Source organism: Miscanthus floridulus, chromosome 2 (assembly GCF_019320115.1).
Source record: "Miscanthus floridulus cultivar M001 chromosome 2, ASM1932011v1, whole genome shotgun sequence".
NCBI classification, from domain to species: Eukaryota; Viridiplantae; Streptophyta; class Magnoliopsida; order Poales; family Poaceae; genus Miscanthus; species Miscanthus floridulus.
The window spans coordinates 166978328-167005283 of NC_089581.1; the positions used below are offsets into that span (position 1 = coordinate 166978328).

At 46.6% G+C, this 26956-nt stretch overlaps 1 pseudogene; it reads right to left on the minus strand.

Annotated features, from left to right (window-relative positions):
• Window positions 1-18574: 18574 nt before the first annotated feature.
• On the minus strand, window positions 18575-24990 carry LOC136537395 (15-cis-phytoene desaturase, chloroplastic/chromoplastic-like; annotated as a pseudogene).
• Between the last annotated feature and the right edge of the window lie 1966 nt (window positions 24991-26956).

Sequence of the window (26956 nt, forward strand, 5' to 3'; positions counted from 1 at the left end):
GTTTCAAAGGGGAAGCTGCTCGAATACATTGTGTTCGAGTGTGGCATCGAAGCCAACCCCAAAAAATCACGACCATCTCCAACATGGGCTCTATACGCAACATCAAGGACGTACAGAGGCTCACCGACTGTTTGGCCACCCTGACCCAATTCATCTCCTGACTATGTGAATGGGGGATGCCTCTTTATAAACTTCTCAAGAAGATAGACACATTCGTCTAGATAGAGGAGGCTCAATAGGCTTTGGAAAGACTCAAAGCATCACCGACGTCGGCCCCAATCCTCGTTGCTCTTGAACGGGGAGAATCCCTCCTCCTCTACATCGTGGCAAGCAACCATGTTGTGAGCGCCGCCCTCATCATTGAGAGGGAGGAGCTAGGACACCCCTTGAAGGTCCAGCAACCAGTATACTTCATCGATGAGGTACTCACCGATGCCAAGGTTCGATACCCCCAGGTTCAGAAGCTTCCATATGCCGTGCTGATGGTGACTTGGAAGCTCCTACACTACTTCACCAACCACGAGGTCATGGTCGTCACCTCATACCCACTCGGAGACATCGTCCGCAACCATGACACCACGGGACATATATCCAAGTGGGCTCTCAAGCTCATGGGCCACAACATCAGGTATATCCCTCGCATCGCTATTAAGTCTTAGGCTCTCACCGATTTCATCATCGAATAGACGGAAGTCTAGCTCCTAGCCCCAGATGTCACCCATGAGTACTGGATGATGTACATTGATGGGTCAGTCATGGCGCCTGGCTTGGGCGCTAGAGTGGTTCTAATCTCCCCGGATGGGAGCAGGCTCTACTACATGATCTGTCTCCATTTCTCAGCCTCAAACAACGCCATGGAGTACGAGGCCCTCATCAATGGATTGTGCATTGCCGTCAAGCTTGGCGCCACATGACTATATGTCCATGGTGACTTGAGTTGGTCATCGACCAAGTCATGAAGGAGTCCTCCTACAAGAGCCCTCTCATGGCAGCATACTGTTAGGCGGTGCGCAGGCTTCAGGACAAATTCCAAGGGATCAAACTACATCATGTCCCCCAAAAGGACAACGATGCCACTGATTTCCTCGCAAAATTGGCAGCTAGGCGGGCTCCATCTCTAGATGGGGTCTTCATCAATGATCTCCATGAGCCATCTGCCCATGTTCTAGAGGATACGATCTAGACTCACTTTGACACCAATCTAGCACTCGGGGTCTCTGACCTCCTAATGTGCCCCAACCCCGACCAAGTGCTCGAGGGCTCCACCCTTGGCACGTTTGTGCCAACATCATCTGCTGACATCACCATGATGACACTCAATCTGGTCGACTGGAGAGCACCTTTGCTCACCTACCTCCTCAAGGAGGTTCTCCCACCAAAAAGGACTAAAGCATGACGAATTGCTCGATGCGCCAAGACGTTCGTCGCCATTGGTGATGAACTTTACAAGCGGAGCCCATTGGGAGTACTCATGAAGTGCAACCCGACCGACTAAGGAAAATAGCTACTTCTCACAGTCCACGACATAATCTATGGACATCACGTGGCCCTAAGGTTGCTAGTCGGCAAAGCATTTCACTAATGTTTTTACTGGCCCACTACGCTACAAGATGTAGAGACAGTCGTCCATAGGTGTGAAGGATGCCAGCTCTACGCTCGGCAAACTCATTTGCCGGCGTAGGAACTTCAAACCATCCCCATCACCTAGCCATTCATGGTCTGGGGCCTCGACATGGTCGGACCCCTCAAAAAGGCCTCAGGTGGCTTCACTCACCTGCTCGTAGCGGTGGACAAGTTTGCCAAGTGGATAGAGGCAAAGCCCATCACCAATACCCACTCGAAAGAGGTGGTCAAGTTCTTCCTCGACATCATCTATTGGTTTGGTGTTCCTAAATGTATCATCACTGACCACGGAACAAACTTCACTAGAAAGAAGTTCTTGGACTTCTGTGATGGATATGGCATCAGGATCGATTGGGCCTCGGTCAGACATCTATGTACTAATGGTCAGGTCGAGCGGGCCAATGGCATGGTCCTCCAAGGACTCAAGCCCCGCATCTTCGACTGACTTAATAAGTATGCCGAGTGATGGGTTGTAGAGGTCCCAATGATCCTCTAGAGCCTGAGAACGACCCCGAACCGATCCATAGGGTTCACACCTTTCTTCCTGGCCTATAGAGCTGAAGCAGTGTTGTCCTTCGACCTCGATCACGGTGCCCTGAGAGTGAAGGCCTTTGACCGAGACCGAGCCATAGAGGCTCAGCAGGACATGATCGACCTACTCGAGGAGGCTCATGAGACAACCATCATCTGCTTTGCTCATTACCAGCAAACTCTCTGACGGTACCATGAAAGAAAAATTAGGGGAAGGATCCTCGAGGTTTGTGATCTCATACTCGGGAGAGCCCAGTTGTAAGGGTTGAGATGGCGGATTAGAGGGGGGTGAATAGTCTTTTCTAAAATTAATCGCGTCGGCTAACCAAAACAAGTGCGGAATTATAACTATCGGTCTAGCCAAGACTACACCCCTCTATCTATGTTCTCTAGCACCTTCCAAAGATACTAATCAAGCAACAACAGTGCCGGGCTAGCTAGAGCTCACCTAACCAATTCTAGGAGCAAGGTTATACAAACCTATGCCACTAGTACTTTAAGCAACAAGGGAACTCCTACACATGCTAGTAAGCAAAAGCACAAAGCTAACTAAGCTCACTAGCAATGCTCAATAACAAGGCAACCAATGCCTAATTAGAGAGTGCAAAAACTTAGCTACACAAACTAAGCAATATGACTAACAAGGTTACTAAAACCAAATTAGCCACGCAAGGGAGCTACTTCTATGCTACACAAGCAAGAAGGTAATTAGCAAGCTACACAAGCTATCTAATTACAAGAGCAACTACACAAGCTTAATATGTATAAAAGTAATTGCAAGCTTGTGTAATGGGGATGCAAACCAACGGGAAGAACAAGGTTGACACGATGATTTTTCTCCCAAGGTTCATGTATTTGCCAACACGCTAGTCCCCGTTGTGTCGACCGCTCACTTGGTAGTTCGGCGGCTAATTAGCATCACCCGCTAAGCCCGCACATTGGGCACCGCAAGAACCTACCCCTTGAGTGAGGGTAGCTCAATGACACGCTTTACTAGAGTTGCTCTTCGCGGCTCCCATGGGGCGAGCACAATGCCCCTCACAAGCACTTCTCTGGAGCGCCGCACAAGCTTCTTGCGGGCTTCAACGGAGACCACCACCAAGCCGTCTAGGAGGTGGCAACCTCCAAGAGTAACAAGCACCACTGGCTTGCAACTCAATCACCTAGTGCCATTCGATGCAACCTCACGATGCAATCGCACTAGAATCGCTCACTCACACAATCAAATGATCACTATCAAGTAAGTGTGAGATGGAGGGCTCCTAAGCACTCTCAAGCATGGACACAAAGTCCCCCAAGGTGCTTAGCACTAGCCATGGCTGAAGGCCACTTCTATTTATAGCCCCAAGGGCTAAACTAGCCATTACCCCTTTACTGGGCAAAAATCGGGCTGACCGGACGCTTCGGTCGTGTTGACCGGACGCTGGACCTCAGCGTCCGGTCGCCCATAGACGACCACGTGTCCCGATTCCAACGGTCACTTGACCTGACCAGATGCAGCAGCTTCAACTGACCGGACACAGAATCCTCTACGTCCGGTCATTTCCAGTAAGCTCCCCGAGGCGTATTTCTTCGACCGGACGCGTCCGGTCCACCTTGACCGGACACAGACCAGCATCCGATGCAATACCCTCAGTACTGTGCCGACCGACCAGTTTGACCAGACACATGCAACTAGCGTCCGGTGCTTTCAGACCCAGCGTTCGGTCAGTTGACCGACGCCAGCGTCTTCGCGACCAACTCATTTTCACTTCTAACTTCTTCACCCTTGCTCCAATGTGCCAACCACAAGGATTTGCATCCAGCGCAATAGAAAATAGGCATTCCATTTTCCTGAAAAGAGGGACCCAAACCCATCTCACCCCTACAAACACCACCTCCTTTGTAAATGTGCCAACACCACCAAGTGTACACCACCATGTGTATGTGTGTTAGCATTTTCACAATCATTTCCCAAAGGATGTTAGCCACTCAACTTGCCACGCCACTCGATCCTAGCGACAATGCAAAGTTAGATCACTCGAGTGGCACTAGATGACCGATATGCAAACAAGTTTGCCCCTCTTGATAGTACGGCCATCTATCCTAAACCCGGTCATAAACTTCTCTACACACCTATGACCGATGAAATGAAATGCTCTAGGTTATACCTTTGCCTTGCGCATTTCATTCCATCTCCTCCAATGTCGATGCAACACATGCACCAACACGATCAACAATGATATGATCCACTTCATATCATCACATGATCATATTGGTTCATCGATCTTGACTTTACTTGCTCTTCACCATTGCCATCGTCCATCGGCACCAAGTCTTGCTCAAGCTTCACCGCCATGCGGTCCATCACTCCAAAGCCTTCAACTTGCCCTTCACGCTTGCAACCGGTCCATCAAGCCAAGTATTGTCTTGATCTTCTCCACCTTGATCACATGACTCAATGTCATGTCTCATGTGTATTTAAGCTCCTTCATCATCATATGTGTGAGCTTTGCAACATCTCTAAGCCATTTTCACCTTCATGGTATATGTTGCTCACACACATGTACCTATGGACTAATCACCTGTGTATCTCACATAAACACAATTAGTCCACCTAAGTTGTCACTCAATTACCAAAACCAAACAAGGACCTTTCACCAGTCCACCAAGGACAAACACAAGCTCTCCACCATGGGAAGGACCCTACACGGTGACCAAAGTGATCTGATCAGGTGCCTACCAGCTGAAGGATGACAACGACAACATTCACACCAACACATACGTCATTTCTTCCCCTAAAGCTCAGTCTTACCATTTTTTTCCTTCCATTCAATGTTTGCTCCTACAGTGCCCTAGCCCGAGCACTCTCGGCCTAGATCACTCGAGGGCTCCACGAGGGTGCAATACCACCCTCCTTTTTTACTATCATATAGTAACACCTTTTCGCCCAAATGAAAGGGTATCGCCCAAACAAAAGGGCATTCTGTTCCTTTTGATTACCCTACGTAACTTGTGTTTTAAACTCCCAACCAATCACACCCTGCCATGACCTATGGTTATGAGCAGCTGAGCCTTGTGGGCTATGCTTGGGTTCTTAAGGTTGCAGCCTATGGGTCAACGGGCATGTGTGAAAAAGAAAGGACAAAAAAAACAAAGCTACATTAGGATAAAAACAAGGGTGGATGGGACAAGCTTCCCTTTACAAGTGATTCCATCACAAAACAAAATTGAAATATTCATGAATGTAAAACTGTTCACATGGGGGCTCCCCCACAAAGTTGTCTTTTACATGTACTGACTATTTCTACTCTAAACTCTACTATGGCCCCTGGTGGCATCGGCTAACGAGACAATCGACGAGGATGAAGGCACCTCGCTTTCGGTCGGGATGACGTTCGGCTTGGTTAGAGGCGGGACGACTCTCACTTCTGACTAGGTCTCCACTCCTTCCATGAGCTGGAACATCTTTCCGGTGCACATCTTCAGCCACGCTCAAACAGTGAGCCTCCATCACCCACTGCATGGAGACTTGCTCGCAACCATCTATGCATATGGCACCAAGCTCTTCCCTAGCACATGGATTTCATCTACGCTCCACCCGTCAGCATACCCTTTGTAAATGGCAGCGAAGTCTAGATCGGGGTGATGGGTCACCACCGAGGTCAACACTCCTGATGTCCTGTAGAACATGCCATCGGAGATGAGCACCCAAACTTCATTCAGGACCTCCGCCAGCTGGACGGCGGGCGTACTAGTGCTTGGTCCTAACTCGAACACCTCAGAGATGACCACCTGCATGACATTGCGAATCTAGTCCAGCTCTCCCTCGAGAGCGTGTCGCTCCTCAGGGACTGGGCTAGTGCCTCCACACCCTGACTGACCGCTGCTTTGGCTGTATCCAGCTCTTGCTCTAGAGAGCCGATCTTTCCACCAAGTTCTAGAAAAAGGCAACAAATTTAGAAGCAAAGAAGAGAAGAAATCAAAGCATTTATCAAAGGCGAAACAGATACAGACCAAGACGGGTGCTCTCAAGAATGGAGAGCCCTTCCTCTTGCTGGGTCACCTTCTTGAGCAGTCGGGCGTTCGACTCCTCTGCCCCAAGCATCTGCCCCTAGAGCGCAACCACTTATTGTTCAGTGTCTGACTAGGCCTTCCTCTCCACCTATAGAGCCTCCAAGGACTTTTGAAGCACCGCCTCAGTCTACGCCAGGTGGACCTTCACCGCGTCAAGCTCCCGCTTGGCAGCAGTCGCCCTTTCAACCGCACATAGTTCCACCACCCACGCTCCCATCGCCGTGGCCGCTCAGTCTTGGGACTCATGGTGGGTGAACTCTAGCTGGTGCCTAAGCTTGTCTACCCGCCGTGACATCATTGCTTCCTGCTCCATCTGATTGTGTTCCTCTCGAAGAAAATGAGACTTACGGATCGACATCATCTCTAGATCCTATGAGACAAGAAGCAGGCATGTTGAAACAACCAGTGAAAGGCTAAGGAATAAAGGATAAAACCAAAAACATGGGGAACTTACCTCTATAATGCGTGGCAGATCGACTATCACAGCCTAATGGACGAGCTCAACCCTGTCTAAGGCCTCCTTAAGCCTCGCCTTGGTAAGGGCGATATCGAACTCCATCGATAGTCCTCTCTCCCTAAGCAAGTGCCAGAGCTTCACCTCCTCCTTGTCACAGAGAATGAACTAGGCCTTTCTCGACTTGCCAGGGCAAGGCCACACCAACTCTCAGGTCGCCCCCAACCCACTAGAAGATCTAGCCACCACAGTATCATGCGACGACCGGATCATCACCAACTCCTAGGAAGATGGGACGGCTGGTGGCTCCACCCTAGTGTCTTCCTCGCTAGAAAGGGGGGTCTCCACCACCAAAGCTCCACCGCCCACTAGCAGATGTGCTCCCTCTGATCTAGCCATGGTTCCTTTGGACCCCTCTAGCTCCGACCAGGTAGGCCAACCATGCGCCCCTTCGCCAGGTGAGGTAGGGATCCTAGTTTCCCTCCTCTCCTCCTCCACAAACATTGGGGGAGGGACCACGAGAGTCACCTCTAACTTGACCTCCACCGTCACCATGGGGATCGCTGCTATCACCGTTGTGCCATACTCACGACCGACCAAGAAGACGTAACCCCTGGTAAGGAAGGTCACACCGCCGCTAGCCAGCTTCCTCCACCACTCGTCGCGACCCGCTATAGGCTGGGTCTGCACTCCTCTCGAACGGGAGGTGGGGAGATTCCTAGTCCTACCAGCCCCTAGCCACTGTAAAAAAACACAGGTTAGTCACACTCAAAAACTTGGCTACCAAAATAGGAGGGAGTATGAATGCGTACCTAGATGACAGCGACAGAGCCCTAAAGCCCTAACCGGCTAACGACGAGTTGACCAGACAAGGACCACTCATGGGTCATGACCTGCACCCCCTCATATTGGCTGAGGAAGGAGCTAACCCAACTAGTCCCCGATCGGCCCACAAAATGACCGTGATTGCCAGCCTATGGCGAAACCACTGGAGCTACTAGCGGGGCATCTCCCCATTGGGCGTCGTGCACACGCATCAACCCCAATGACATAGGGGAACGATCACACCCCCTAACCGACCGAAGTGATCCACCATGCTCGGAGCAGAGGGGCGCGGAGCCGACGACACCTCCGAAGGGTGTGGCGACCGCACCCGCTTCGCCTCTTGTTCAAGGGTGATGTCTTCACTCATGGCGCGCTTCCTTGACTCAGGAATGTTGCTATGTGTCTCCATATCATGCCCACCACTGACGGGTGCGGTCATAGGCTCACAGTGCTCCACTGAGGTCACAATAGCACCCTGGTCTCCTTCATCCTTGGAGGCACTCGTGTCGCCACCCATCTCCATGGGCTCCTCTGATTCGAGCTCTAGCTCCACGTCGCTCCTGCTCTCGCCCCCCCAGACCCGCCGGCTGATCTCCTTCTCCTTTTTGAATCTCCTTCTCCTTTGCCTTCTCAGCCTTCTTCTTCTTGGCAAGCGCTGCCTTCCTCTGAGTAGCTTGCCGAGCTATGCCCTTTGGCCCCCTCGAAAGATGCGGTCTGGATTTATAACCCACGAGTCCCTATGAAATAGGTAACTCAAAATGAATCAAAACAAGAAGAGCAAGAAGGAAAAGGTCATGGGAAAAGAAGAGGGAAGCATACCAGATTGGATAGCTTCACGGCATGGAGAGGTCTAGGCTTCCCTTCAAGGGAGTCTTGATCCCTCAACTACAACACCCGATCAAGTCGACTCTAGACTTCATCCTTCAGCAACTCCTTCGGCGACGTGGTGTCGGGATCCATCGGGCCAAGGTACTCCCACATCGACCTCCTTCTCTCTACCAATGGGGTGACCTAACGGTGGAAGAAGGTATGGAAGACCCGCAACCCATCAAGGCCCCACTGCACAAGCCTCTAAATCACTATCTTGATGACCTCCAATTTGTTCTTCTAACTGGCAGGACCCCATGACCAGCTCTCCCTCCTCTCCGACCTCCTTCTGGTGAACGACAGGAATGGCGCCTCCACCAGGTTCCTGATATAGAACCACTCACCATGCCACCCCCGGTTGGAATCATAGGGGGAGCACACAGGGTAGGGGGCGATGGCTTCGGCTTCTTCTACAAGGCGAATCCCCCAACTGACGTGACTCTAGGTGGCTCCCCTCAAATAGGGCTCACCCTCTGAAGATCCACCAGAAGAGGTCCACATGCGGCTCCATCCCAAGGAAGGCCTCACAGATGGTGATAAAGCCAGTGAAGTGCAGCACCCCAATCAGGTTGAGGTGATGCAACTCAAGATCCCACTCATTGAGGAGCCCGTGCAGGAACCAGTGCGTGGGATACCCAAGCCCATGCTCATGAAAGGCGAGGAAGGATACGACCTCATTGGCCTAGGGGTGCGAAACTACCTCCCCCGACACAGGAGCTCTCCAATGCGCCAATTCCTTCGACAAGAGCAGCCCCTTCTCGGTGAAGGCGACCAGCACCTCTTCATCCACATTGGAAGGCCTCTAGTTCGACATCGCGCCTCGGATTTGTGAATGAATCTGTGAGTTTTTTCTCTCCCTCACTTTACCCTCCGCTCTCCTAGAAACCACCACGGCACACGAACGGGCTTGGCAAAAAGGAGGAAGGAGAAGGAGCGGCAGTTGGAGAAAGGCGAAAGAATGGGAGGAAAACCCTCTCCCTTCCTCCTATTTAATGGGAGATGCGTGCGGTGGGATGCGTCCTGGCTGATGGGACGCGCCCTGCCCAACGAGATGTCACCTAGTTAACGGGATGTGGCTTAGGCTGGGCCCGCCACTACCACAACCCAAGAATAGGAAACAAGGCGCAACCACACGCAAAATGACCCTCCGCCTTCCCAGGTAGGGTTTGGAAGGGTCCACCAACAGGATCTCCATCGACGAGAAGCCAACGGGTCACCCAAGTCAATCAGACAGCTCTAGCGACTGCCAAGAGACAGGTAAGGAGCAGTGAGATGCCCCATACGGGCTGTGTCGACTCTGTCATGAACGATGGGCCCTAATTTCATTTGGACATATCTGACAAGAGCTCTCCAAACCCGTCACTCGAGCCATCGAGGTAACTTTACCAACCCCTGCTTTTACTTTTCTGATACACAATCATTCATTCATACATTCATCCATACATTTGTCCCATACATCCAAGCATTGCATATGCAATTGCTGCATCACAACGCTCTGCATTGCATCACGAAGCGATAGTCGCCTCATTCGATATGAGCAACGACCAACCAGGGTTCAAAGGCCAGCCCACAAAGGGCTCAAGGTCACCTCGCATCAAACAGAGCTAGGGTAGAAAACACAGATGTGCCCTAGCGGCCCTCACCCAATCTGCTCCAAAGCGGATAGGGTCATCTTGACCTTCTTGTTCAATCCTAACCTTGAGCCATGCCCATAGAATCTCCATCGAGGGGAGGCCAGTGGGCCACCTGAGTCAGTCTCTAGAACAGCTCGAGCATCTACCGGGAGACAGGTTAAGGAGTAGTGGAATGCCACATGAGGGCTATGCCGATCCCATTATGAACGACGGACCCGGATTCCACTCGAACATAATCGTTATTGAGCTCACCAAGCGCGTTGCTCGAGCCATCAAGGCAAGCGACGTTAGCTCAACCCCTCTGGTTGCGAAAACCATAGATGGGGTAACGTAGGAAACTAGACCGACCCCTCGGCCATGCCCGATGCTTGGGTTGGCATTTGACACTTGGGTTGGCGACTTCGCCTTGCCCGACCCCTCATCCACGCCTGATGCTTGGGTTGGCACCCAACACTTTGGATTGGTGCTCCACCTTGCCTGACCCCTCGGCCACATCCAACACTTTGGGTTGGTGCTCTATCTCGCCTGACCCCTTGGCCATGTTTGACACTTGGGTTGGTGACTCTGCCTCGCCTGACCCCTTGGCCATGCCCGATGCTTGGGTTGACACCTGACACTTTAGGGTTGGTGCTCCGCCTCGCCTAACCCCTCGGTCGCATCCAACACTTAGGTTGGCGACTCTTCCTCACCTGACCCCTCAGCCATGCCCAACACTTGGGTTGGCACCCGACACTTTGGGTTGGTGCTCTACCTCGCCCGACCCCTCAGCCACGTCCAACACTTTGGGTTGGCACTCTGCCTCGCCTGACCCCTCGGCCACGTCCGACACTTAGGTTGGCGACTCTGCCTCGCCTGACCCCTTGGCCGTGCTCGATGCTTGGGTTGGCACCTAACACTTCGGGATTGGTGCTCTGCCTTGCCCGACCCCTCGGCCATATTCGACACTTGGGTTGGTAACTCTACCTTGCCTGACCCCTCGGCCATGCCCGATGCTTGGGTTGGCAACCAACACTTTGAGTTGGCGCTCCGCCTCACCCGACCCCTCGGCCGCGCCCAACGCTTGGGTTGGCACTCGACACTTTGGGTTGGTTTGGGTTGGCACCTGACACTTGGGTTGGTGCTCCGCCTCGCTCAATCCCTCGACTGCGTCCAAAGCTTGGGTTGGCAACTCCGCCTCACCTGACCCCTCGACTGCGCCCGACGCTTGGGTTCAAGCCCCGTCTCGTCTGATGGTGACCCACATCTCATGCTCATAAAATGAGTATAAATAGACCCTTTATGACTTCATAGAAGTCCCAAAAGGGCCCGAGGGCTCCTGTCAGGTTCATAAACCTAGGGTCCCTCAGTTATGTAATGGCAGGCCAGGGCAACGATCCGGTCCCCGATCGGAAGACCTAGCCAAGGTGGGGACATAGTCTAACTCCAACCTCCTTTTCCGACCAGAGATATGCCAAACCTCTGCTCATGACCCTTCCCCGACCGACATGATCAGGGCCGACTAGGAATGACCAACCGGGGACACCCGCTTGGTGAGGGCCCAGGGATCAAGTGGAGCAGATAAGGTAAGGCATTCAAGTCAAACGCCATACTGAGGACCGTACCCTGCCATACCCTATGTGCCTTCAGGATAGTGCCCCTAGGTCATGCTAGACGAGCACTATGCAACCTTCCAGGCGTGTTAGAGTACAAATAGTATTATAGGCACTGACGTTTGTCGTTCCAGGCGAACACAGTAGAACCTACCATAAACGTCTGACATAAACAGTATTGTGGGCGCCGATGACCGTCTCGTACCTGACAGCATGGGCAACAAGACTACGTAGCACACGTAGCCATTCTCTCTTTCTCTGACTTGTAAGGCCATCCCCTTTAAACTATAAAAGGGGATGCGCTCTCTCCTCTTTGGGAGAGACTCTCTGGCTCTCTAGAAGAAATAGAACTCAAATAAGCTCAATAGCTCTAGAACTCTAAAGCTACATAGAGCATATGCTCCAATACTCAGCGCACGTTAGAGCCCCTGTCACTCGTAGCCCTTCGGTCCAAAGTCCGACCAGGTCTTTAACACCCCCCCCCCCGTCTTATTCCTACTCGTTTGTAACCCCACAGCAAATTTTGAGCACCTGGGCTCAGGAATAAAGTCTCCGACTGACCGAAACTGAACGTAGGGCATGTTGCTTGAACCAGTATAAATCCTCTATCATTGAGTGCTAGACCACATCCGATCACAACGCATGGCAAAACTACAAATATTTACTTGTTGATCACTTTTCGCACCGACAATATCGATTTTAGAAATACCACATGTAGAAACTAATTTGATTGACACCACTTGCAATAGGTGGTGGATTTTTTAGGCATGATGCTTAACTCTGGGGACTCTATTTTTCTTGCAATGAGACTACTACACATATGATAAACTTGAAATAGTGTTAGTATCAAAGCATCCAACTTGTAGAGTAACCTTCCCCTAAATTTATGCATACAAGCATGGAATACTTATAGGAGACATGCACATTGATTTTAGAATCAAAGATACCACTTGAAAGATGATATCACATGAATGTGAGAATCATTTTCAAAAATGATAATCGGGGGAAATTATCTACAATTTAGACTTTGGCACATATTAGATAAACACTTGTAAAACAAGCTATGGGTCATGCTCCTAAGCAATTTAAACCATGTAGGTTTGCTCCAAGGGTAAGAGTGATACCGAGCAAGCCTACCATAAGATATACCTAGTGTATGCATGATAAAAGATTAAACATGCAAATGCAAACCTAGGCACGAAAAGTAACTAGATGCTAATTGAGATTGCAAGAAATTAAATCTAACATGGGGAGGGAAATTTGGGTCCATAGTATTTAGTAACCTACTTGGCAATTACCTTGCCTATCATGATGCACCCCATGAAATGCACCCAAATTATGCCAAGTCTCCAAATTCCCTAGAAGTCCATCGAACTTCTCACTTCACCTTCGGGATCCAAACCTTCTTGGTGCTCTTCATGTTGGAAATGATCTCCTTTGGCACCCAAATGCGTTTTGCCCCATGGTTGGCTTGCTTGTTCACCTTGATGGCTACCACCTTGTTATTTTTCTTCTTCTTCAAGAGATAAGGTGTGGAGGCCTTTTTGTCCACCTTGTTGGTATAGGTGTTGGAGAGCTTGCTTGTTTCCTTTTTGTTTTTCTCTTTCTTCTTAGCTCCTCCCCCATTCTTCACATTGCACTCATAGGACTTGTGGCCTTCCATGTGGCATACATAGCAAACCATGGTTTATACTTCATCAAGCTTTTTCACTCCCTTGACGGTGTTATCTTGTTGAAGTTGGGCTTGCTCCGTTTTGCCTTTTACTTGAGTCAAGTCCTTGGTAAGGCAAGCCACTTCTTGCTTGAGTTGCTCATTCTCCATTGCGACCTCTTGTGTGCATGTATCTACAACAACTTTCTCAACACAAACTTGGTTACACAAGGGTGAGTCTAAACATAAATCATTGTAAGAAGTAGAGGCATACTTTTTAGGCATGTCAAAGATTGAACTTTTCTTTTTAGGTGCCTCGGTGGGGGTAGCACTGACGGCTTTAAGATTAGCAACTTTATTAGTTAGCTCATCACAATGTTTGTACATGGCTTCCATTTTAGCAAGCAAACTTTTATAGGCATCTTGTGTGCTAGCTAATTTTTCTTTTAATTTTTTATTTATCTTTACAAGTTGCTCATCATTGATTGTGCATGCATTTGTTGTTGCACTAGCCTCAAGTTGCTTAATTTTAGTAGATAGTTCAATATTGAGATTAGCAAATGTCTCATATTGTTCAAGCAAGATTTCATATGCTTATTGTGAACTATCTAGCTTTTCTTGCAACATTTTAGCTTCTTTTGTTGACTAGTGCAACTTTTAGCATATTTAAGATTTTCTTGCACAAGTTGCTCATAAGAAGGTAGCTCATCATCACTAGCACTATTATTGTCACTATCACTAGGAATAGATTTTTTGTTACCTCGTGCCATAAGGCACACTCGTGAAGTGCTTGATGATGAGTGCTTGTACCCTTGCCTCTTGTGATGGTCTTCTTCTTCACTTGAAGAATCATCCCATGACCTTATTGATGTGAGGGATTTGTCCTTGCACGCCTTCTTCTTTGTCTTGGGTGTGGGCTTGTTTGGACAAACTTCCACAAAGTGCCCCAATTCTCCGCATCTATAACATCATTTCTTCCTTTGCTCATTTCTTTGATTGATGAAAATGAAATCTTGAATTTAGATGGGCACACCCTTGATATTGAGCCTTTAGATCATCTTCTCCACCTTGTTGATAAGTTTGATTGATTCTTCATCAAGGTCAGAGGTGGAGGAGAAAGATTGATCATCATCACTTGATTCTTCTTCATCATCATCCTCCTCATCATCTTCTTCTTCTTCTTCACTCGAGAATCTTGAGCTTGAGCTTGTCTCAACTTGCTTGCCCTTCATCTTCTTGTGCTCACTACAAGCAAGAGCTTTGCCTTTGCTTGATGAAGAGGCTTCTTCGTGACCCATCTTACGTGACATCTCAAATGCCACTATCTTGCCAATGACTATGACCGGGGTCATGGTGCTGAAGTCCTCCATGTTGTGAAGGATAGTGATAATACTTGCATATTTCTTTTGTGGTAGCACGGAGATGATCTTCCTCATGATGTCTGTATCACTTAGCTTTGTTAATCCTATAGAATCGAGTTCATTGATAATTAGATTCAAACGAGAATACATGTCACGAACAAGCTCATCATCATTCATTTCAAAAGAATCATAACTTTGTTGAGCTAGACAATATTTTTGCTCATGGACATTACTTGTGTCGTCATGGAGCTCTTGTAATTTTAACCAAATTTTATGTGTTGTTTAAAAGTGAACACTTGGTTAAACACATCCATGCTAAAAGATTCAAACAAGCAATTTTTAGCTCTAGCATTGAAATAAATTTCTTTTTCTTCACTCTTTATGGGTTTATCAGGATTCTTAATGGATTTTATCCCGTTACGAGTGACTCTCCAAACACCCAAATCTACCGCCTCAAGGTGACAAGTCATTCTAGCTTTATAGTAGAGAAATTTAGTGCTGTCAAAGTACGAAGGCCTAGAGGTATCCATCCCAACCTCTCTAAATAGCGTCGGCTCAACGGAGATGAAGCCAAAGGTCCAAATTGAGTCAACCGGCTCTGATACTAATTGTAAGGGACTGTGACGTCTAAGAGGGGGGCGAATTAAAAAACTTAAATATCTACTCTAAACTATGGCCTCTAATTCCACCTAGTCAAAACCTATGAAAGAAAGTAATCTATCTAGATGTGCAACTATGGTTTTGCTAGCTGTGTTGATATTTCTACCACAAAAGAGTTATGCAACCTAGGTTCTAATCCTATCAACTAGCCTATCAACGAAGCTAGGAAAGTAAAGCAATCAACCAAGGTAGCAATGTAAATACAGAAGATAAAGATGAGGTAGAGATGCAAACTCCCGCCGACAACTCCGGTCTTTTTACCGATGTATCGAGAAGCGCTCAAGCTTCCTCCTAGTCCTCGTTGGAGCCCCTCGCAAGGAATCCCTCGCAAGGGCCAAGCACCTAGTCGGATAACTCCGTGGATAGCCCTGGGTCTTCCCCACGCTCAAGTGGATATCCGGTGTGCCTTCCGGCAAGCCTCTCTCGGACCGCTCTCTGACGTCTTCACTATCAAGCTTCCGGCCGAACCACCGTGGGTCTTGTTCCCTTCGGTACACGGAGGTGACCACACCACAAACGCGGTTGGTGTGATCTCGCAAGACTACCAGCCCCTTCGATGTACAACAATGGTGCGTGCAAGCACCGAGTGATAAGAGGTGTGCAAACCTCATTAAACACTAGGCCTAAACCTAGAGCAAGCGCATAAGCGGTGGTCTAATCAACCTAAGCACTTCACAAAGCACCTATGCTAATCACCTAATGAATCACTAAGCACTATGCAAATAGAGATCACTAAAATAGTGTATCAACACCATTGGTATATTTCCTCAGCTCTCCCCTCCACAAATGGCAGGTTGGAAGGTCTATTTATAAGCTCCAAGTCAAAACTAGCCGTTGGGGACAAAAACCCAGCTTTCAGCTAGCGACCGGATGCGGGTCACGCTTTGATCGGACGCGTCCAGTCCAACCGACCATTGGAGCGCGCGCGTTGATCGGACTCTAGGCCGAGTCCAGTCTCACTCGATCGGATGTGTCCGGTCGCGCTGGCGCCGCTCTCGAACCTTTCTAGACATGATCGGACGCTACTTCTTGGTTCGTCCGGTCATCCTGCCATTGCGTCTGGTCACGCTGAGAACGTTACCGTGACGATGAACAATGTCACCTGTGTGTCCGGTCACTGTTTTGCTCAGCGTCCGGTCATCGCGTCGGTCACTGCGGTTGCATGGGCAATGATCGGACGCGTCCGGTGCCTTCGTGGCAGCGTCCTTCATTCGTTTCTTCGCGATCCTTGCGTCCGGCTTGGTTCCCATCTTCGTGCTTAGACTTTGCTTGATATCTTGGGTCTTCTCTTGTGCTTTTAGGGTCTTGCTTATGGTGTTGATCGTCGGATCATCATGTCGCCTTTGTCTAAGTCACGTCTTGCACCCTATTGAGCTACAAAACAATTACTTACAAATTCATTAGTCTAATTTGGTTGTGTTGGTTATCAAACACCAAAATCCAAAGTAAATAGGCTACTATATGTCCGAATTCATATCTCCGGAAACACTTCCATGAGTTGAACAGGGAGGGATGGATCATGGTCACTGTTACTGTAACTTCACTTTCAGTCTTCTGAAGACAAGAAGAAAAAAGACCATCGTTCAACGGCAAACAGCAAGCATGACCTGTACCTTCCTGCCGGGAACATGTTACATGTCCGCGACATCGACGGAGTGAGGCATAACAAATAGTTTGCGAATTGGAAATCAGTAATGATTCTCACCATTTGGCAAACATGTATATGTACATTTCACTGTTATTGAAAAGAAATTAATACTAGCTGCCCCAAAAGCTGCAGCAGAAAACATTACACTCGTAGGATCAACCAATACATATGTCTACCAAGTAGAGAGAGACCTAGCCTAATATCCTTCTGACGAGAGAGTGAGGTATAAGCAGCACTACTGATGGCGACTGCAAAAAAGACAGATACACATAACAAGAACTTGATCCACTAAAATGCCGATGCTAACTGCTCCAATACTCGTCATATCACAAAATCACTAACAGCTACCCTTCAACATCTTCGGCTTCCTTTGGATTCAAAGTGTCTTGGCTACCAACAGACAACAGCTGAAATTTTGAGACATGTCCCATCATCTTAGCACCTTCGTTTAGGATAGTCATCTCAATTCTTGCAACAGGCTAAGCTAATTGATCCTGCAAATTTACTTGATCATTCATCACGGTAGTGCGAAGTGCTGCTTAATCTCCTCCTCTTGCATGCTTTCACTGATTCTGCTTCAACTTCAGCCTCATCGTCAGCAAAATTTTGATCAGAGACCTCTGCAGAGGGAGGAAAGATACAAAATTGGCATTACAAACAAGTTTACTGCACGGTGCTGCTGCTGAGCAGTGCTAGTTGAATTCAGAACAAAAACAAACAAGTTATTGGAGTAATTGAGCTGTTCTATTATTCATGTCTCTTCAATAGATATGTTACTGCTAATAAAATGTATGAGTGAAGTTTATGGCACCAGTTGTGCAATCTCGGTACATGTCATGGAAAACAATCATGGATGAACTGCAATGAATTAAGAACTAGCTGCATAGCTAATTAGGACACCTTATAGCTGGGTTGTGATTCTTAGTAAAAACAATGTTCAGATACTAAGTAAAGATGTTCAGACAACTACGGAAGAATTTGAGCATTTGAACAAAATGTACCAATGCAATAAAAATGAAGTTAGTCACCTGTACTTTCATGAAGAAGCTGGGGTTCTCCCTTACAAGCTTCCCATTCCCTTCCATGAGACACAGAAAAGCTCTTCTGGTTTGCCTGAGTACCCGATTCATGTTCGCCCACTGAAGCCTCGACCCCATCACTTTGTGCGGTACTACCGCAATCATGTGGCCTGAAATGCTGGATCCAAGGATTTGCAGGGACGCAGCATTTAGCCCAACTTCTCACAGGAGCATTAGTCTTCTCATACTTGATGTACTCCCACACACCCCTGCGGAGAACCTTGAAGCCAGTGCCATTTGCATTCTGCGGATTGTTTCCATGATTGTATAGTTGATCGACAAAAGAAGCCTCCATAGAGCTTATATATAGCATGTGTCTCTCATCTGTCCACCCAGCGGACATCGTGTCCAGAATTCGATTCCCCTGTCAAATAATAAATAAAACGTCTAGCTTACTGTGTATAGGAATTGGGTAACAAAATAATGAAAATATATATATATTGTTAAGAGAAAGGAGATCATGAAAATTACACGAACTAAAGAACTGACAGATATGCTAAGAAAAAAAAACTATTGTTTACTGGTACCTTGGCAATGCCACCGGCAGTTGGCTCGGCTTTAATGGATCGATTCAACGACACATCCCCCATTGGGTTCTTTGAATCAGAAAAGAACCAGCAAAGGGATGCAAGTTCCAAGGATTTGCTTGTATTTCACCCGACCTTTATCAGATGCAACAATTACGTCTCACTGCTTCCTCCTCGAGGAACATAAAAAATTTCCCCTTTCGATTTTTTAACCAGGCTGGAGAAAGGCAGAAGACGAACAAATAAGCAAACTAGTGCAGGAAAGAGCTGCAATTCCTATGCGCCGGATGATTACAGATTGAGAGAGACAAACCTGCAGAAGATCGCAACTCAAGAACCAAGAAAACCCCCAAGGATCAGAAGCCAACGACACACCTATGCAAAGAACTGCCGCGGCAAATTTTGGCGGAATTCAGGTGAGCTCTTAGACCGCACTACCCCATAAAAAATCAAACCACGCTCGGGCAGCAGATGAAGGAAGCCCCTAGATTTGGCTCAGGCTCTGGAGAAACGTGGAAGAACAGAAGGGGGCAGAGAGGGAGAGAGGTATACAGCCGCAGCCCGCAGAGGAGAGAATGGCCATTGAAATGAAACGCAAGGACGATATAGACAGGATTCAAGAGGGATCGACACCCGACCGGGCCCTTGGACGGGAGCTTTACGCCTACGTGCCGGCGCTTTTCCACGTGGCTGGCCGCCACGTGGCAGGGGCAGGGAAAATATCGGGCCTCAGATATTTGTTGGCCTCTTCGTTCGTTCGCCTCTTCGTTCGTTCGCAGTCTCTCTTTTGCCGCCAGAGAAGGGAAAAGGGTAGCGAGAAAGATCTGCACCTGGGACCCGCCGCCGCCTTGTCCTCCAACCGGAGGAACGAAGCAATGGGCGCGCATGGGATGGGATCATCACAGCCTGGAGATGTTTATCTTCAGCGCCCGTCTTGTCCTGCTGTCGTATGTATGGCTCTCTGAATAATCTGCCATTTACTTTATTCTGTTATATCCTAAGCAGTCAACAAGTAGCAATACAAATCTAACAAGAAAAGGTATATTATTCTGATGCTTTCTTGGTCCAGTTACACCACTTCATTCAGGTAGATGTAACATCAGAGGCACACACACATCCAGCCTGCTGGATGCCAGTTGCCATATAATAAACACTCCTATATAGTCCGGTACAAACAGAGAAGAGAAATGTGACCAGTGATAATATCTGGGTTCAAAAGGACAATTATTGAGACGCTAGGAATCTGAGCAAAAATATCTTGACGGCCAAAGTCCATTCCGCACCTCCATGTTCTTAATAACTGCAACTTGGCAAATATAGTATGCCCAACAAGATAAACGGCACACGGCTTCGGGATTGTCTATGTTCAGTGACTGCTACAGCAGCTCTCCTGATAAAGTTCAGGGAGCAGGGACCACCTAAGGTTTGCTGACTAAGCTTACCTCAAACACAATGGACAATTCTTCCCATGTGGGATGGATTAACCGATTGATAGGAACCACCATCTGAAAGTGCTACAACACAATATCTATCTGAGATCTCTTTATCGCTTTTGCTTTCCCAGATAAAACTGCACCTTCCATGGAAGCCAGGTATTTCTGCTTTGTGTAATCACCAACCAGATAGAAACCTTCGATCGGTGACCTTTGGAGAGGTCGGTAAGGTTCACAATTTGGGACAGTTTTGTAAACCGATCTGTCAAAGCAAGCCAGAATACAAATATTAGAAAACAACACATAAAACAATCAGAGCTAGAGCTACTTATGATTATGTATCAGGAAGGGTCTTTGGCAAATATCCTCACCTCGGTGTCTTCACAACATGATACTTAAGAATCTTTGCTTTACTCTGATCAGCAGCAATTTCATCAGGAAATAACTTGGCTAGCTCTTCCATTGTGCATCGATGATTGCAGTGTTACTTCGACCAATCCATTCATCTGCAGGAGCAAAGACCAACTTTGAACAGTTTGGATCATAGTATTCCTATAAAGAATTGGAAAAAAGAAGGAAAGAAACAGGTGAGTGTGCATCCATGTCATTTGCTATCGTGATCCATAACTACAACATAGTGTACAGTGATGTTCACCAATTATTAAAGTACTACAGTTTAATACATCTATGTGCGCACATGACTAAAATTCATAATGTGCGAGATATTTATATTTCCACTTAATAATGAATTCCTTCTAAATGGCATAAGCCGTAGGACCTTTTTAATGTAGTTAATAAAGTAAAATTCAGGTGGATATTGCATGTCTTTTGTTGTAGTTAATAAAGTAAAAATAAGGTGGATATTGTATGTGTGAGAAGGTCGCTGAGGCCCTAGAAATAGTGAAGATATAGTATGCTAATGATTGTGGAGTGATGATAAGCTCCTCAAGTTCGTACCTTGCAGGTTACTGACATGTCTGCATAGACACTTGTGAACTCCTGAATGAAAAGAAAACAAACAAAACATATGGTATTTAATACTGAACATGGACATTCAACCATAATAGCACATAAATATCTTGATAAATAATCGTAATCAAAATTTACTGCACAAAAAATGCATTAACTACAGCCAGGAGAGGTACCTGCTGAAAAGAAGGTGGTCATATGTGTTTTTCAGTTTTCTGTCGAACCTGAGGTATTCAAAACAACAGAAACTCTCAGCAAAGCTTCAGAAATGTCTCAAGGAACAAGCATAACCAGACAAAGGAATCAAGTCATTCCCAATTCAGAACCAAATGTTTCAATCAACTAACCATATATGAACATTGATAACAGGAACTCACACCGACTTCTCCAGCTTCTTGAAATAAGTAATTTCACTCCACTCTTGAGGTACAAGAAGCTTGAAGGTACTCCCTCCATCCAAGAAAGAATGCAATTCTAGCACAATATCACGTTTTAGTATCTCGAGTTTGACCAATCATAGATAAAGAAATATTAATGTTTACTATATCAAATAAAGAAATATTGATGCGGACGTTAGCCATAGAATCAAAGCAGGGGGATCAAGTGGCAACAAGCTTCTGGCATTCTCTGTGACAAGCGGGTACCACAAAAGCTAAAATGCAAGTTCTATAGAACGCGATTTGACTGGCTATGTTGTATGGAGCAGAATGTTGGCCTACAAAGATTCGACATGTTCAACAGAGTGTTGCAGAAATGCGTATGTTGCGATGGATTTGCGGTCACACAAGAATGGACCGAGTTCGTAACGATGATATACGTGATCGCCTAGAGGTAGCACCAATTGAAGAAAAGCTTGTCCAACATTGGTTAAGGTGGTTTGGCCATGTCCAAAGGAGACCTCCAGAGGCACCAGTGCATTGTGAAGTCCTAAGCCAAGCTAATAATATGAGGAGAGGTAGAGGAAGACCGAAATTGACATGGGGGGAGACAATAAAAAGAGATTTAAAAGCTTGGGATATACCTAAAGATCTATGTTTGAATAGGAGTACTTGGAAAGCAGCTATTAAAGTGCCTGAACCGTGACTTCGGACTCTTGGTGGATTTCAACTCTAGCCTACCCTAACTTGCTTGGGACTGAAAGGCTATGTTGTTGTTGTTGTTGTACTATATCAAATAAATATCATTAGATTAATTACGAAATGTATTTTTATAATAATTGATTTGGAGCCATAAATACGAATACTATTTACTAGAAACTTGGTCAAACATGAACTACTTTTAGTGGCACGCAACTCATAGTTGCATCCTTTTCTGGACGGAGGGAGTATCAACTAAATACAAAGACTAGTCAGTTAAATTGAATAGCTGCACAGGAAACAAGGTTTATTGGAAACAAATCACACCTGGTGTTGCTCAAACATAAGCATCTCCAGTTATTTGAGTTCCATCGCTAAGTGCGAAGTGTTTTACAGTTCCATCAGGATTCAGCTCTATCTTTTTAATACGAGAATTCAGGCGGACCTCTCCACCCCTAGACCGAATGTGATCAACAATAGGCATGCATAGCCTTTCAGGCAGATTACCATCCACGAATGCCATTTTGGAACCATGCTTCTCCTGCGCATTTACACAAAGTAATCTTTTCAGAAGACCCACAAGGTATCTTAACTTTGCAAGTACATATTAGCATTTTCTCAAGTAAAAACAAAGAATATAGACAAGAAAATAAGAATCAACATATGTAAGCTATTTCTCCAAACAGAACAGGCAAGTAATATATTGCACAATTTAATAGAGCAACAACAGCTATACCTGAAGAAATCGATTCAAAGCAATCAAAATGCACTGCATAGATAGCTCATCAGGATTTATGAAATTGAGTGCTTTGGACATTGCAATAAAACCCTCGTCATTCACCCGATCAGGAACACCCTGTGCTGATCAAATAATTGTATCAGGCACCACATGGCTTCATAAACAATAGATGGATATATTACCATCTTTATTCCAAATGGCAAAAGTAAAACCAAATCTGAGGAACACTGCCAGTTAGCACCCAAAAAACACCTTTGCATTTTTTTTTCATTTCTGCTACACTGCTGGACCTAAAGGGATGAAAATTGCTGGACTTGGAAAATGCAAATATAAGCATTGCATTGCTCAGCCTAACTTTGTACAGAAATGGTTTACAACGAAATATAAGATAAGAACTTGAGCATATGAAGCATTCTCGTTTATGGATCTAACTATCCCTCCTTCCAGAAGATATGACAAGAAAGGAAAATTACTGGCAAACTACAAGCTCTCTAATGTTGATGAGATGGCAAAATGTCTTCTACACAGAAACTAGTATAATCAGCACATTTAACTCGTACCTGCTTTTTCATCCATTCTGAAATGGTTAAGCCATCTTGAGCTTCAACATAAGGTTGACCGCCAACCATTGCTGGCAGAAGTTCAAATGCAAACTTCACCTTCTCCGGCCAGGTAAGCATTTCATGGTTTCTCAGTATGGCCCCATATCCCTGTTAAAAGTACAATAGTATTATAGTGAATCATAGTATGGCATCAATTAGCAGAGTTATGGTAAATGGTAATGATAAATGTTATTATTGCCACTAATAAAGCCCCTAATAGTGTCCATATATTAGCAAAATGAGAGAACCTGTTGCAATAACTCCAACGTTACGTATAATCTTACCGTTTACAGGTGCTCGCAAAGTTTCTGGGAAATCAAACCGGCTGAATTCTCCTGGCTTGTTTGGCATGGCGAATATCATAGAGTGTTCTTTCCACTGCAAACGATCCTCAATCCCAAGCTCGCCAAACAGATTCTGTATGTTGGGATAAGCTCCAACTTAAACCAAAAATCCAAAATACATGGTTACATACACACACATAATAAGTGGCATACATGCTAGGAAGGGAATGGTAGCAATCCAGTGCTCATGTGAACAGAAGAACGTCTATTTGACTATGGCATTATGGATACAATGAAGGGGAGCCTTGGCACAGTGGTAAAGCTGCTGCCTTGTGACCATGAGGTCACGGGTTCAAGTCCTGGAAACAGCCTCTTGCAGAAATGCAGGGAAAGATTGCGTACAAAAGACCCAAGTGGTCGGACCCTTCCCCAGACCCAGCGCAAGCGGGAGCTTCGTGCACTGGGGCTGCCCATTATGGATACAATGGTCTATGGGTCAACATGGTTTATGTAACATTGAAACATGTGCTGCTGTATGTTTTAGTAGTCTGCAAACTTTTCAGGTTATTTTGCCACTACTAGTAACTTAACAAATTCCTTTCTCAATAATGATTTTGCACAGATATTTACAAATTGTCCTTGAAAGAAACTCCCATGACATTAGGAAAAATAAAAAAGCATGATACAAGGAAAGAGTGCTTTAGACGTTTGTGTGATGGTGTGCCTCAACAGTTTGTTAATATGTGTAGAAACCATCATATTAACTGTATTTTTTCTAATAGAAAGAATCAAGAACATCAAATATCATGAAGAGAACCTCGAGGACCAGAACTGTAACTTACAAAAGATATGAAGCCCAGTCTCGTACCAATCTCCATCTTCATCCTTCAAGCAGCTACCTGTCAATGCATAAAAATATCATAAAGGAACAAATGATGAAAACAGTGAATGAGAGCAATTCAGAGAGTGGTAAACGGCCATGCAAGTATCTATCAGACCTTTCCTCCCAAAACATCTCTTGGGCAGGGCAGACCCAGTGCCGGAGGCTCCCACATGAGTGGGGTCTGGGGAAGGGAAAAACAGAGGCAAGCCTTCCCCCCACAAATCTACGGAGAGGCTGCTTCGAACCCACGACCTAGTGACTCAGTGAGACAGCTCTCACCACTGCACCAGGCCTGCCCTTCTCCAATATGGGTTTATGGCCAGCATCTGCCAGATAATTCGCCGTTGATAAACCAGCCAATCCTGCAAAAGCAACATCAGAAATTAATAAAGCAAACAGCCAATTAGAGTTTCCCTCAAAGCTCCCCAACTCACAAAGGAAAATGACATCTGTGAAAAACATTAATCATGAACTACATCAGACCTGCACCAGCAATCATGACCTGCAATGGTTTACTGGGGCGTTCGCTGTTTCTAAAAAACTAAGAGAGCTGCCCAGCTTCCAAATAGTTTTATTGTGCTTTCTAGTGGAGGTCTTGGAAAATCCTTGCAGACAACCTGCAGAAAAAGGCAATCAATTATGATTTCACAGGAAACACAGTGAAAACATGGAAAAAGTGAAAAACAAAAGGATGGACCTGCAAGGCAGCATGTCTACGGTGTGATCTCCTTCCTTTACTCTTTAAGACAAGAATTTTCACGGCAAAGCTCGCATGGTGACTACTCGCAAAACCTCTCTGAGGAGGAAGTTGTCCCGCAAAAGGTCTTGCTTGGCTAGCTCCAGTAATGTTCATAGATGACTGGCAGCCAGTGTCCACGTTGAAGCAACTCTTGATAAAGTGGGGTCAGCTCCGCTTCAGCCAATAGGCACAGACAGACTACTGCAAATTCAAGAGGAGCCATTAGACCCATAGTTCATGAAGCCATTTCTCGTATATATAGGCCTGCAGAGTATCGTGAGTAAATTGATCCAGGTTGCTAAATACTACTAATGAAGTTATTCGATGCTGAGAACAATTGATGGATTAACGAGGCAGAAAAAAAAAGGCATGACCCGGACCTCGTTCTAGACAATTTCGATTATCCTAGCACCACCATCTCAAATTAAACAAGAGGCATCTCCCTTCTAGGCTCTACACTCTCTACTATCTCGTCCAGCCCCTACGCCACAGTTTCTATCATACCACTGCGCCCAATAATCGCAGACTGCTCCAAGCCAGTCTCAGGCCAATTAGAAATCTCCGATGCCTTCGAAGCCTAAAAGCTCCAAGAAATCCCCCATTTCGCCCCATGCCCCCATCTAGGATGAAAACGGAACGGAAATATCCCGAACCGAACCGCTTCGTTTTCTATATTTAATCCGATCGAATCCGCATTTTCTTGTCCGACTTTACTGTTTTCGCTTTCGCATTTGAGATGTTTCGTATTTCAAATGTAAAAGTAGAAAACGGTTTACACATTTTTCGACCGTTTTCTACTTTTCTACTTTTAATTTGAAATATTCCGAATTCAAAATTCGGTTTAAACCGAATTTGGCCAACTGCATAGGTCATACAGCCCAATTATAGGCTGCTCACCACGCAACTGCGTTATTTCTACTGGTGGCTAGCTGCCCTCTCTAATAGACGGTGTCCAGTCTCATCTCTCTTATTATGTATTTGGTCGTGCACTTGTTTAATGCTATGCACTTGAACTAGATCATGCACTTGTTAGTTGTGAACTTGTTATGTATTTGGTCGTGCACTTGTTTAATGCTATGCACTGTGGGTCGGTATTTCGTATTGAATTTTCGCATACCGACCGTGTTCAACATAATTCCGCTCGAATTGGTTCGTTTCCGAAATTCTAGATATTCCGTAAGTTCGTGTTCGTTTTCGTGTCCGGCTTGTCCGCTTTCGCTTTCGCTTTCGTATTTCAAATGTAAAAGTAGAAAACGATTGAGGAGTTTTTCGAATGAGTTCGACCGTTTTCGTCCTTACCCCCATCCCCCATACGGAACCGGATCGTGCGCTGCCCGCGTGATTAAACAGGAACACAGTGTGAAGCAGCAAGGGACTCCGGTTGGCGAGAGAGAGAGAAGCGGAGGGGGGCTACTCACCGGAGGAGAGGAGAGCTGGAGAGGAGGAAGGGAGGAGGCGGACTTGGCGAGGCAGGGGCAGTGTTGTGGAGGCGGGGGAGCCCAGTTGCGAGGAATTGGGTGCGTACGTGTGCGATGAGGAGAGGCGACCTCCGCATTTGGTTGGGGCGGTGGAAAGGGTCAAGCGCACGACGAGGCGGGCTTGAGGAGGATCAGAGGTTGTGTGGCCCACGTTTCCGTGGTATATACCGCTCACAGTCACACCGAACGCGGGTTGCAGCCGGGGGACGAAACGGTACGAGCGACTGATAGCTACGTGGGACGCGATC